General features: G+C 34.3%; 1 protein-coding gene and 1 pseudogene across 14 annotated transcripts in view; one reads left to right on the forward strand and one right to left on the reverse strand.

The window, feature by feature from the left end:
- The window catches only part of KCNT2 (potassium sodium-activated channel subfamily T member 2), a 452,321-nt gene that overhangs the window by 278,019 nt on the left and 160,766 nt on the right, over positions 1-13,536 (reverse strand). The window lies entirely within an intron of this gene.
- Positions 9,448-10,141, forward strand: LOC139436350 (synaptophysin-like protein 1 pseudogene; annotated as a pseudogene).

Consider the following 13,536-nt stretch of genomic DNA (forward strand, 5'->3'; position numbering starts at 1 on the left):
CATAATTTTGAGAGATGAATAAAAGAGACTAAGCCAGGTGAAAAAAAGAGAAAAAATGTCCAAAGAAATAACATGCTATTGTCAAGAATCGAGTAAAATTGAGATGATGCTCTTCCTGAAACGTCTATTCTAGGAGACTCCAATGTTAATAAATTTAATCCTTATGGGAAAAAAGGAATCTTCCTCACCAACAGAAATGCTAATATAATTATTTTCATATTTTTAAAAGAAAATCACATACATAAACCAGTAAATAAAGACAATGTGGTACTTAATTACTTTATGTTCCTACTAATAAATGAAAACTTATTTCATTTTGCTTCCTGAAATACTTTTAGGAATTTCCTCTCTTGAAGCTGAAATAAAGTATTAATAATTTCTTTTTCTTTTTAATAGATGATGTGCATTTGGAAAAGCTTTGTATTTATCAGTTCACCTATATTGTGTGTCTCCTAAGTGTCAGGCATAATTCTAGGGACTTGGGAGATATGTGAAAACAGGAACAGCTGATTCCTTGATGGAAATTACAATCTAGGGGAGGAGATTAAAAAGGATGACATGTAAAAATATATAAATATACAAAAGAGAGTTCCCCAGGCTATAATAGTGTGATTTGATCTACTCAGATGGGGTCAGTAAAGGTTTCAAAGAAAAAACGATGTTTAAATTAAAATATAGAGAATGAGTCAAACTTTACTCAAAAGAGGAGAGGTGAAATATTCCAGGAAGGAAGGTACTTAGCATGTTGGAGTAAGTGAATAAAATAAAAAGCAAGGACTCCCAAGCAGAGAAAAAGGAAAAAAAAGAATGTGAGAATGCTATGAACAGGTAGGTAGGATCCTGTGTTTTAGCTTCCTTGATGCTCAAGCATTACTATGCAATGGATTGCCTTAAACAATAGGAAATTATTACTTTGCAGTCTCAAAGCTAAGAGAAAATCCCTATTAAGATGTCAACAAAGCGATGCTTTCTTCCTGAAGACCAACATTATGAGGCTGGCTGGTGGTGATCCCTGGTCCTTAATTTATCACATGGCAAGGCAAATCTCCTATCTTACCCTTCTCTTCTAGGTTCTGTGTATTTTCAGTTTCTGGCTGCTCCCTCTGTGGCTTTTTCTCTCTCCAGTAATACAGTTAAGACCCATCCTAATTGAGGTAGGCCACACAAGACTAACAGAAGTTAACCTAATCAAAAAGTCCTACTTTCAATGATTCCACACCCACAGGAATTAGTTAAGCTTAAGAGTATGATTTTCTGGGATACATATAGCCCCAGTCCACCACATGCTAACCTCTAGACACCAAAAAGACATGTTCATTTTTTCATGCAAAGCACATTCATTCCATCATAACACCCCAAAAGCCTTAAGTCATTTCAGTAACAATACTAAGTGCAAAATCTGATCAAAAAGAAAATAACAGACTCATTTTCCTAATGAATATGGATGCAAAAATCCTCAATAAAATACTTGCTAATCGAATTCAACAATACATTGAAAGAATTATTCATCATGATCAAGTGTGTTTTATACAAGGCACAAGAAAATCCAACAGTGTAATATACCACATTCATAAATCAAAGAAAAAATCTCATGATCCTAAGGATTGATACAGAAAAGGCATTTGACAAAATACAGCATCTTTTCTTGGAAAAAATACTACAAAATAGAAGAATTGAAGGAAACGTTCTCAACATGATAAAGACCATATATGAAAAATCTACAGCTAACATTGTCCTCAATTGTGAAAAACTGAAAGTTTTCTGAGATCAGAAACAAGACAAGGATGCCCACTGTTACGACTGTTGTTCAATATAGTGCTAGAGGTTCTAGCTAAAGCAATAAGGCAAGAAAAAGAAATAAAAGGCATCCAAATTAGAAAGGAAGAAGTAAAACTTTTGCTATCCACAGATGATATGATCCTATACCTAGAAATCCTGAAAAACTTACAACAAAGCTGCTAGAGCTAATAAACAATTTTAGCAGAGTGGCAGGATACAAGATTATTACACAAAAATCAGTAGTCTCATTAAATCTGAGGAGGAGGTCAGGAAAAAAAGTCCATTTACAATACCAACTAAAACAGTCAAATATTTAGGAATAAACTTAATCAATAACATAAAGTACTTCTATTCAGAAAACTACATTGCATTCCTAAAAGAAATTTTTAAAAACCTGAATGGATGGAAGAACATTCCATGCTCATGAACTGGAAAACAAAATAGAAGGTGTCAATTCTACCCAAATTGATATACAGATTCAATGCAATCCCAATAAAAATTCCACCAACATACTTAAGGAAATGGAAAAAACAATTATCCAGTTTATTTGAAAGGGTAAGGGGCCTTCAATAGCCAGAAACATCTTAAAAAGGAAGAGCTAAGTTGGAAGACTTTCACATCCTGACTTTAAAGTATATTACTTGGCTACAGTGGTAAAAAAACAAATGGTACTGGCATGAAGATAGACACATAGACTGATGGAACTGAATTGATGGCTCAGAAATAGACCCTCACATCTACAGGAAAGTGATTTTTGGCAAAGGTGTCAAACCCACCCACCTGGGGCAGAACAGTTTATTCAAGAAATGGTGCTGGGATATATAAAAATTAACTCAAAATGGATCAAAGATCTAAATTTAAAAGTTAAAACCATAAAGCTCCTAGAATAAAATGCCAGGACACATCTTCAAGACTTGGCCATATGTGGTAGATTCTTAAACCTTACACCAAAAGCATGAACTACAAAAGAAAACATGGCTAAATAGAATCTCCTCAAACTTAAACACTTCTGTAATTCAAAAGACATCATCAAGAAGGTTGAAAAGACAGCCCACTCAAGGGGAGAAAATATTTGGAAATCACATATCTGATAAGGGTTTGATTTCCATTCTATAAAGAGATCATACAATTCAGCAATAAAAAACCAGCAATCCAATGAAAAAAAAAAAAAATGGGCAAAAGACTTAAATAAACATTTCTCCAAAGAGGAAATATAAAAGGCCAAAAAGCATGTGGAAAAATGTTCAATATCATTAGCTATTATGGAAATGCAAATCAAAACAACAATGAAATATCACCTCACATCATACAGAATGGTCATTATTTAAAAAAAAACAACAGAAAACAGTAAGTGCTAGAGAGGATGTGGAGAAATAGGAACACTCCTCTTTGTTGGAAGGAATGTAAAATGATGCAGCCTCTGTGGAAAACAGTTTGGTGGTTCCTCAGGAAGCTAAATATAGAACTGCCATATGCTTCAGCAATTTTTCTACTAGGTATATATCCAGAAGAGGTGAAAACTGTCATGCAAACAGACATTAGCATATCAAAGTTCATAGCAGCGTTATTCACAATTGCCAAAAAATGGAAACAACCAAAGTATTCATCAACTGATGAATGGATAAAGAATATGTGGTATATACATGCAATGTTATACCATGCTGCAGTTAGAAGAAATGAAATTGGGACATATATGATAACATAGTTGAACTTTGAGGACATTATGCTAAGTGAAATAAGCCAGGCATAAAAGGACAAATATTGCATGGTCTCACTAATATGAATTAAATATGAAGAATAAATGCTTGGCGTTAAAGCCTAGAGTATAGGTTATGAGGAGATAAGAAGAGGGCTGAGAAGGGGTACTGATGCTTAATGTATGTAGAAGATTTAATTAACTTGACTGTAAGAGGGTAGAAATGGATAGAGTTGATGGTAACACATGATGAATAGACTTAACACGCATGATTTATTCATGGAATTGTGACTGATGTAAAGGTAACTGAAAGCAAACTAAAGAATAATCTAGGAACTGAATAACATAATGAACCCAAAGGAGGATTAGAATTGTGGTTAAGAGTACAAATGCAAGAATGTCCTTCTCTGAGTTAGAATGGATATGTCACTATTGCAGGATGGTGGGAAAGTGGAGAAACATGGGAAAATACAACTAATGTAACCTATGGACAATAGTTAACAGCAATATTGCAGTAGTCTTGTCCCAGTGCCAAAGATGTACTATGTTAATAACAGGAGAGTATGGGAAAAATATGCCAAATGTACACTACAGACAGAGTGTGGTAATAGTTTGATGATATTATCTCATAATCTGTAACAAATGTTCCACATCTCTGTGGTATGTTGGTGGAAGGATGTTGTATGGGAATTTCACACATGTGCATGATTGTTCTGTAAGCTCTCAACTTCTTTAATAAAAACATATTTTTTAAAAGTAAAATAAATTGGTTATAGGTGTGATCTCTAGTGATGCACAATTTCTCTCCATCTGTGAACCTAAATACAAGTTACTTCCTTCCAAAATACAGTGGTGGAGGAGGTATAGGATTGATATTCTCATTCCAACATGGAAAAATTGGAAGGAAAACGGTTCATAGGTACCAAGCCATTCTGAAATCCAGCAGGGCAAACTGCATTGGATTATAAGATCTGAGAGTCATTTATGGATTGATGCTTGTCCTCCAGTCCTGATGGAATGAAAGCCCCACCTCTTCCAAGTGTTTGCACAGTTGTCATGCTGTCTCAAAATGCTAGGGTCAAGGACCCAACCCCTCCAAACTTTGGGATGGTGGCCAGACTTTGCATAAATTACCAGATATAGACCCCACCTGCTCTGAGCACCATGGTGGAATCCAGGCTCTCTATAAAAGTTGGGGCACAGCCCCATCATTCCCAAGCATTCAAGTGGCCAGCACTCTCCCTGGGAACTCTGGGGTGGAAGACCTGCTCCCTCCAAATGCCAGGGCAGATGATCTGCTCCCTGAAATGCAGGGGTGGACCTGACCTTTCCACACATGTGTGTGCATGCTCTCTTGGCCTGAGGAAATCCCTTTGATCCAGACTTAGCTTCCACAGTTCTTCTCTTAGTGTCATTCTCCCTTCAGTTTGTCCCTTCTCTGTTTCTTTCAGTCCAGGTTGGAAGTGGATCCTCTCATACATATCTCACAAAAAACTTGGTGGCTTTGCATGTATTTCACAAGGGGGTCCAACTCATCAGACAAAAGAACTTTCCAAAATTCTTCCTGGATAAGACATTTCCAATCCTGATTTCCCCTGAAAAGTTTCCATGTTCAGTTAAACCTTCACATGGAACACTTGTCTCTGGGGACTTACTTTCTGGAAGTTCAGAGTGGTCCTTGATAGAGCCATTTCTGTTGCTAGTCTCAGAGGACACTATTTGGATCAGCTCAGAATTTTCCAAACCATCAATTTTGGTTTCCTTGTTCCCAGGAGTTCATTTCTCAGTATAATCTTGTGCTTCTTTGAGTCTTTTATATGAACCCCCAAAAATTATGCTTTTAAGTTGGTCTATTCCTATGGGCATGAGACTCTTTCATTGGACGGAATTCAGTTGGGGGCCTTTGACTGGAGTACATCAGTGACACAGAGAGGGTCTAGTCCTCTTGCTGGAGTACTTTATAAAAGTACTTTATAAAAAGGAGTGTGACATACAGATAGATACCCATAGAGAAAGCAAACTGCCATTTTACCCTACCATAGGAGAAAGGACTCCAGGATTGCCTGCCAGGTACAGAAAAACAGAGAAACATCAGGAGGCTGAGAAAGAGGCCAGAGGGTGGAATCAGTGGAGTAGCTGAAGCTGAAGCAATGGTCCTGGAGGACAGGGGAAAAATGAGCCATATGCCTGATCACTCACAGCTGAGCTCAGGGAGAAAGTGAGCCTGGAGGAGAGGCAGAGACTGGCTGCCATTTTAACTTGCCACGTGTCAGAAGACAAGGACAAGCAGATGAATTTTGGTGAGACAGCATCTCTGATGATGCTTTGATTTAGACATTTTCATAGTCTCAGAACAATAAGCTTTTAACCTAATAAATCCCTATTGTAAAAGCCAAGTCATTTCTGGTATTTTGCATTGGCAGCCTTTAGCAACCTAATATAATCCCTTTTCTCTCTATATTCACTATAGGGAGAAACAGGTTGTAACTTCCACACAGCTTGGAAACCTTCTCAGCTTAAATATCCAAGTTTGTGACTTTTAAAGTTCTGCCTTCCATGTGATATCAGAACTTAAATTTGCCAAGTTCTCTGCCATTTTAAAACTTTGATAGCATTTCCCCCAGTTTCCGGTAACACAATTATTATTTATTTTTAAGACATCACTAGAACTATCTTTAATGTGTCCATATTTCTAGAAACATTTTATTGATGACAAATTACATATTCTCTAAGATAATGCAAACTTCTCTCTACAATTCTCATTCATTTTTGAGCCCTCACTATTGTTCCAGCCTGAGCAATTATAAAGCCAGTTCCACATTTTTGGTATATGTAATAAGAGCACCCCACTTCTGGTACCAAAATCTGTTTTAGTTTCTTTGGCTGCTCAAGAAAATACTATGCAATAGGTTGGTTTAATCAAAGGAATTTATTTGCTCACAGTTTTGAGACTAAGAGAAAATCTAAATCAAGACATCATCAAGGTGATGCTTTCTTCCTTAAGACTGATATTATGAAGCTGGCTTTTGCTAATCCTTGGTCATTAGCTTGTGACATTGAAGACACATGGTGGCATCTCATTGTCTTTCCCATCTCTTCTGGGTTCTCTTGATATTCAGCTTCTGGCTGCTCCCTCTGTGGCTTTTTATCTTTCTGAATATTATTCCACTTATAAAGGAGTCCAGTAATAGGATTACAATCCATCCTGATTGAGATAGGACACATATTAACTGCAGTTAACCTAATCAAAAAGTCCTACTTAAAATGGGTTCAGATCCATAGGGATGGATTAAGTTTAAGAATATATCATTCTAGGGTACACAGTTCCAAACCACAATATCCTGAAAGGGCAGGAAATTTACACCAGATTAGGGTGTTCTGTATCCATTCCAAAACACACAGAAGATATTTAACAAGTATTAAGCAAATGGTAAGACAATTAGCTTTGTATTTCATAAAGGTTAGTTTGATTGCCATGAGATTAATTGGAATGGCACCAGAGTGGAGACAGGGAAACCAGGTAGATAGTTGTTGCTATAATGCAGATAAGAAGTTATGACTTTTTCAGATGAGGGAGGTGGTGATGGAGAGGAATAGAAGTAGATGGACTTGCAGTATACTTAGATGGTAATATCTATGGGATTTGATGAAAATTTGGCTATTGTGTAACTCAACAGTTTTCAATGGTGATAGAGATGTAGACAATTTGGAGAAGAATGATCATAAATTTGCTTTTGGGTATATTTAGTTTGCAGTCTATAAAAGAAAATGTCATGGTAACAGTTGGATATATAGTTAAGGAGCAAAGGAAGACGTCTGGGCTGGGAGACATAAATGTTAGCCTTTAAAATAAAGGTGTAATTAAAACCATGCAAACTGACCTAAGACATGGTGACTGGTCACAATTATCAGAAGCTTTTTTGAGTATATCCGTAACCTCCAAAGTTAAGAGGAACAGTTGCAACTTCAGTCTGCCCCTTCCTTTCCACCACACATATGATAAGAATAAATTATAAACCAAATTCTGACATGTACATACACTTATTAACCCTATTCTGTAAGCTTGAAGAAGTTTCTCTTCTCTAAGTTTTATGCATATGAACAAAACCTTGAAAGAATTGCTCATTCCATGGCAAATGTTAAAATACCCTGAAGGCAGGTTCAGCTAATCATCTTGTTGAATGTGATGACAGAATCCTCCTTTAAGTGGGAAGAAATTAATTTGAAAAATCTCACTAGACCCCTACAATACAACTGTACAAAGGCAGAAGTAACTAAAATAACTTTCTTGCCAACAATATGTCTTGAAAAATATTTCTAATTTTGCTTATGTGAATTTGTAAGTATTCAATACTGATTCTTGAAAATGACCCCAGCCTATCATCAGAGGTCTTCACATGCTTATAAGCAATCCTTAGCCTTTAGCTATATATAGACACATATGTATAACACTATCCATGTTGAAATACTTACTGGATTACAGACAATATAACGAAAATGTATATATTCCTAGGAAGAAAATATAAAATGTAAGATGATGAAAAGGCCTGGGACCAATTCCTGATAAACGACATCATTCAATAGTGCTTTATAGAAGAGCTTTAAAGGAAAGGAGTATATGTATATGTGTGCAAGCACCTATGGAGTATGTGCATGTGTGCATTTCTAGGCATGCTCCATGTGCCCACACTAATGCTCATGTATCATCATGTGGATTTTTCTGATTTTGCTATCAGGAGTGACTTACACTGGTTTTTGAGTCCTTCTGTGATGTCAGAGATCTTTTATAAATATTTCTTAGTTCTCTTCTCAGTTTAATAGAATAACAGAAAAAGATCAGTGGTTCTAAGGACCATATTTTCTTTTTACCTACCTTTTCCTAAGGTTTAATTTTCAACAAACACATCATTCTGCCTTCCTCTTTATTTACACTTCCAAACCATTAATTTACAGTGTCAAAATCATGTACAGTTCAAAAGAACTTCTACTGGTTGTAAAAAAAGATAGAAGAGAATATTGAATTAAAAGTTCAGTTGTGAAAAGCATTCTTACAGTTTAAAATAGCTAACATATAGAATTTAGTGTGGCACAAATAAAGGAAGATAAGGCCAGCAAAGTAAGCACAGAAAAAATTATAAATGGCTTTATTATATACAACACCAAGGCATTTACTTTTATCCTGAAAACTCTGAAGGTTCAAATGAAAAATATTAAGCAAGAGAATGAATATTAAATTGGGTGGTGTTGAGCTCATTAATAAAGTCTGCTGACACTCTAGCTGGTTACTGCTGCCCCAAACACAACTATATTCATGCTAGACTTCTATTCTTCAGGCTGAAAATCACCTTTAAGACTCCCATGCAAATCACCCAAGTATAGTCAAAGCTCTGAGCAGTGAAAATAATGGATGTAGAAAAGCCCAGTAGACCAGTCCTAAAACATTTTCTAAATTGAAAGCTCTGCTTCCTGACAGTTTTCATTTTCGGACCTGCATTTATTTTACTTATTTGATTCAGTTTTTAAAAGTTAATTGCATAGGCAATGGTTGATATAAATATATTAGCTTTACTCTCCACTAATTTCCATTATACACTTAAAGATATGCTCACATTTAGGGTTGATATGAACGATATTAAATACTTAGAAATTTCCTTAATTTTCTTCAGAAAAGGTTTGATTTAGCAATGCATTTCTTTTTTCACTTTTAGGAAATCAGTTAAGATAGGCACGATTTATGTGGTTGTGCACATGTGAAATATTAAATAATAAGTTAAGCTGATTTGTATTCATTTTTCGTGTTCCAACAGGAACATCATGCTAGCAACAGCAAGACCAAATATTCAGTCTCTAAGCCTTGAGTTTATTTTACCTGAAATGGTCCAAGTTTAATGAGACATTAAAACTAAAAGAGAGCCTGTCTCCTTCCACCACCCTGCCGTCCTGACTCTCTCTCTCCGGCCTTCCCTCAGAGGATGCCTGCCGTCCAGGTCAACCTCAACCCATTCAAGGAGTCGTTTGGCTTCATCATGGTCCTGAGTGGAAGGCTTCCATCTTTGCTTTTGCCACTTGTGCAGGTGTTAAGGTTAAAACAAATTCTAGAGTCTTGTCCTCCTAAAACTAAATAAAATAAAACTGTTACAGCCACGTTTGGTTGTCCATTTAGGTTGAATTAGACATCATTTCAGTCAACGCCAGAAGTAAACATGTGTGAAGTAAATTGGAAAAGTCTAGTCCTTGCAGATTACTCTTCTTCTGCACAATTTTGTTACATTTGCAGTCTTAGTTTTTCTGTACTGCATTGCTGCTCTTCTCCTTTATGGTGCTTACACGAACCTATATTGAGAGTCAAAAATGTCCCTTGATTAACTTAGTTGTTATTCTTTTTTTGGTTGGTGAACACTTCAGCCTGGGCTAACACTCTTACAGATATTAAAATAGCTACTGGTCACAATACTATTCGCAAACTTGTGCCTTGTGCCAAGTCTCAAGAAGTGATGTGTTATTTTGGCTCTGTCACTAGTATCGGATCCCTAAATGTATCTGTGAGTTTTGGCTTTCTGAATGGAATATGCTAGGGAGGAAATGCTTAATTTGTGTACAAGGAGCTTACACAGTCCATTGAATACTTCTGCCCATGGTCAAGGAGGTATTCCACCTCCTGCCTGAATATAATTAAGGGAGAATGCACTGTATAAAGTACATGATCTGTTGCCAGAATCTTGGGAATCATTGTTTTTTCCTAATAAAATTAACGACTTTTTCAATATATTGTTGGGTGTAAAATTTTGCTACTTTTTTTTTTTTTTTTAAACATAAAGCCTGTGCCTTTCCTGGAAATTTGAGATGTAAATATATTATCACATATAAATTTCCAAGCTTAGGGACCTATTATAAGAAGATACACATTTTTAAATGAATGATAATTTATTCACTAACTTGTTTGCCTTCAAAGAGTTTACACCTTAAGCCTTAACAGATACCTTTACTCAGAAAAGAATTATATTGTAATATCATAGTAGGCACAAAATCATTATTTAGAAAATATACTACTCTAAGTTTATACAGATCACATATTCAAGATTTTGCTTAGGAAATCTTGATTATGTAAATTATATTTAGGGAAAAATGTAATTAGTTCAAAATTTATATCTGAGCATTGTTACATCTTATGAAAGATTTTAAGTTGCAAAGAGTGGGTATATGATTTATTTCTGTTTTTAAAAATGATCTGCAGTACTTAATAGGTGTAGTAAAACTGTTTTGAGAGCAGAAGTTTGGAAATTTTGAATTTAGTAATTCTGTCATGTGAGGTGTAAGCTTCCGTTATGTTGGTTGGTTAATACAATAGTTACATAAGTAGAAAGAACATGGCTCAACTAGATATTTTTACATGTGTGAGCATTACTCTTAGAGAAATTAGTTCTCCACTGTTGCTCATGCTACTTAAGCTCAGGCTTTCTAGTTTCCTTGCAAATGATGTGAACCAATCTACATTTTTGGCAGACCCAATTTAGAGAGTTAAAAAAATTTAGATTACCTTTCACTTTTGAAGTATTTAATATTTCCAGTCAATGAAGTTATTATTTTGACTTTAGCATTGATATTGTGAAACTAAATGCTAATCAGATTTCATCTTCTTAATGTTCATTCTTATTTCACAAATGAATGATAAAGGAACTGTGCATCATAAACAAAAGAACTTAAGTGAGCTATATGATGGATGTACAATTTACATTCTGAGCAAAGGGCTCATTTTCATGTTGCTTCCTAATCTTTTTGATGTTACGGGATCCAGATTTTCTGTTCCTATAACATGATTGTTTATATGGAAAGCACATCTTACTATCATCTTATTTTTGCTGCTTTTGTTCATGACAATAATTGTCAATATGTTTGTGATTCTGGATGACTTTTGTCTTCTTTGCTTCCTGTGTTTTTCAGTTTTTTATATTGCACGATTAATGTAAAAGTTTAAAAAAAAGAACTGTTATTTTTTAAATTTTTCAAAATAATGTATATCTTTTATACAACAAACTTAATAAAGAAGTTAAAAGAAAAAAAAAACCAAAAGAACACAGAACTTGATGTGTTGCTTCACGTTGTAGTGTTAATTACTCTAAGAACAAAAGTAGACTTTTAATTTTATGTAATTATTTATTTGAGTTCAATTTTTAAAAGTGTAATATTAAAACATCAGGTTCATCAACAAAGAAACTTTACCATAATGGTAATACGTTTTTTCATAATACTTAATTTCTGTATAAAATCAACTAAATGTTTTCCTTTTTATAAGGCATGGTTAAGCAAATATATCTATTACACATAGTATACTATTACCAATAATTCTGCAATATGCAAATATAAATATATGTAAGCATTTATCTGATGGAATCATTTGAACATTTGACTAAGCTATCTACTGATGAGGTTTTAATTTATTTTGAACTAATATCAAGTATATCAGTCTCTATGTAGGATGATCTCCTAAGTAAATAATTATTCTTCCTTTTCACTGGAATTTGCAACTGTTTTCCAGATCAATGATATCTGTTCAAAGAGCAGGTTTTGGAGGTTAATGACACATTATAAACTAATGAAATTTACTGGAAACCATGATTTGCGTTAACCTTTACCTAGTGCACATTTGTTTCCATAACTTCAATTTTTAAAATACCTGTAAGATATTGATATGAATTCAAAGATATTAACAAGGAATTAATATTGCAATTAAGATAGTACCATTCAAGAAAATCTTTGATTTTGATTTTTTTTCCTATGAGAAAGAAAATTAACAAAGGAAAAAGATAAAACTTTAAATGCCAAAATATATAATAAATTTGCCATTTTCTTTCCTTTCTACTCACCATGGGACCCATTCAATTCAAAATTCATCTAACAGACATTATCTTAATAGCATTTATTGTTACTCTTAGCAGTTATTAAAGTCATACAATGATATAGCTTTGATGACATTCCTTTGTAAGGTTTGGAGCATATTAAGGAGCTATCTCACACAGGCTGAAAATAAAAGCCAAAAAGTTCAACTTCTTTTCCTACTCAGGCAGTGTCTTAGGGCAGGCAGGGTCAAAAGCTTGCCTACGAATCTCTTAACTCATAAGAGGCAGCACCGGTGATATAATAAAATTTTCCTTCATTTTCCCCCAACTTGGCATAAATAAAATAATATAAGCCTTCTCTGAGAAATTGTTGAAATTAGACAGTTATTCTTTAGAGAAGAAATCAGTTGGAAAATAAGCCAGCTACCTCAAAGTACTTTGTTTATTTAGGCACGGTGTTCTAAATACTTTTCTGTACCAAAAGAAAACCAAATTTAAATTCTAGTAAAATAAATTGCTAATTAGTTGTTTAGCTATTAATGAACTGAGGTAAATGACTCATATAAGATAGTATTTGACTAAGATATGCTGTTGTTAATAAATGATAAATTTATCTACAGTGTCTTCCACTTATACAATGTGAAGAGAAAAAGATTCACTTAACACCAATCCTTTTACCACAACCTGTTTTTTCCCATTTGAAATGTAAATCTCTGTTTTTGTTTTGGGTATCAAAATTTTGGAAATTAGTTTTAAATACTTGCAGAAAGGTGTAAAGCATGACTAATATTGGAGGAAAATATTATTTCTTAAATTGTCCTAATTGTTCATTGTGTTGAGTGTAATTGAAATAGAAATAAATTCAGTTTTATTTTTCCTTTTCTCTTTTTCATTTTCCATTAGTTTTTCCCAAACAAAACATGAAAGCTCAGTATCATTTCTATAACATTTTTATATAAGTAAAAACTGATAAATGAATCAATTTATGATAAAGGAAGTGCCTCAAGATAACAGAGCCTAACGTATCACAGAGAGATTAGTGGTAGAATGTATAGTAGGGACATTCATGACAGGATTCTTGATAAAGTTGGCAAGAAAAGTTTCTTTAAGAATTTCATATATGAATCAAGATCTAAATGACACCAAAAGTTAAGTGAAGATTACAAAAGGCAGAAGAAATATTAAGTTTTCAAAAACCCCAAGTCAGGGAATTATCTTAATACG

Source organism: Dasypus novemcinctus, chromosome 13, assembly GCF_030445035.2.
Source record: "Dasypus novemcinctus isolate mDasNov1 chromosome 13, mDasNov1.1.hap2, whole genome shotgun sequence".
Lineage (NCBI taxonomy): Eukaryota > Metazoa > Chordata > Mammalia > Cingulata > Dasypodidae > Dasypus > Dasypus novemcinctus.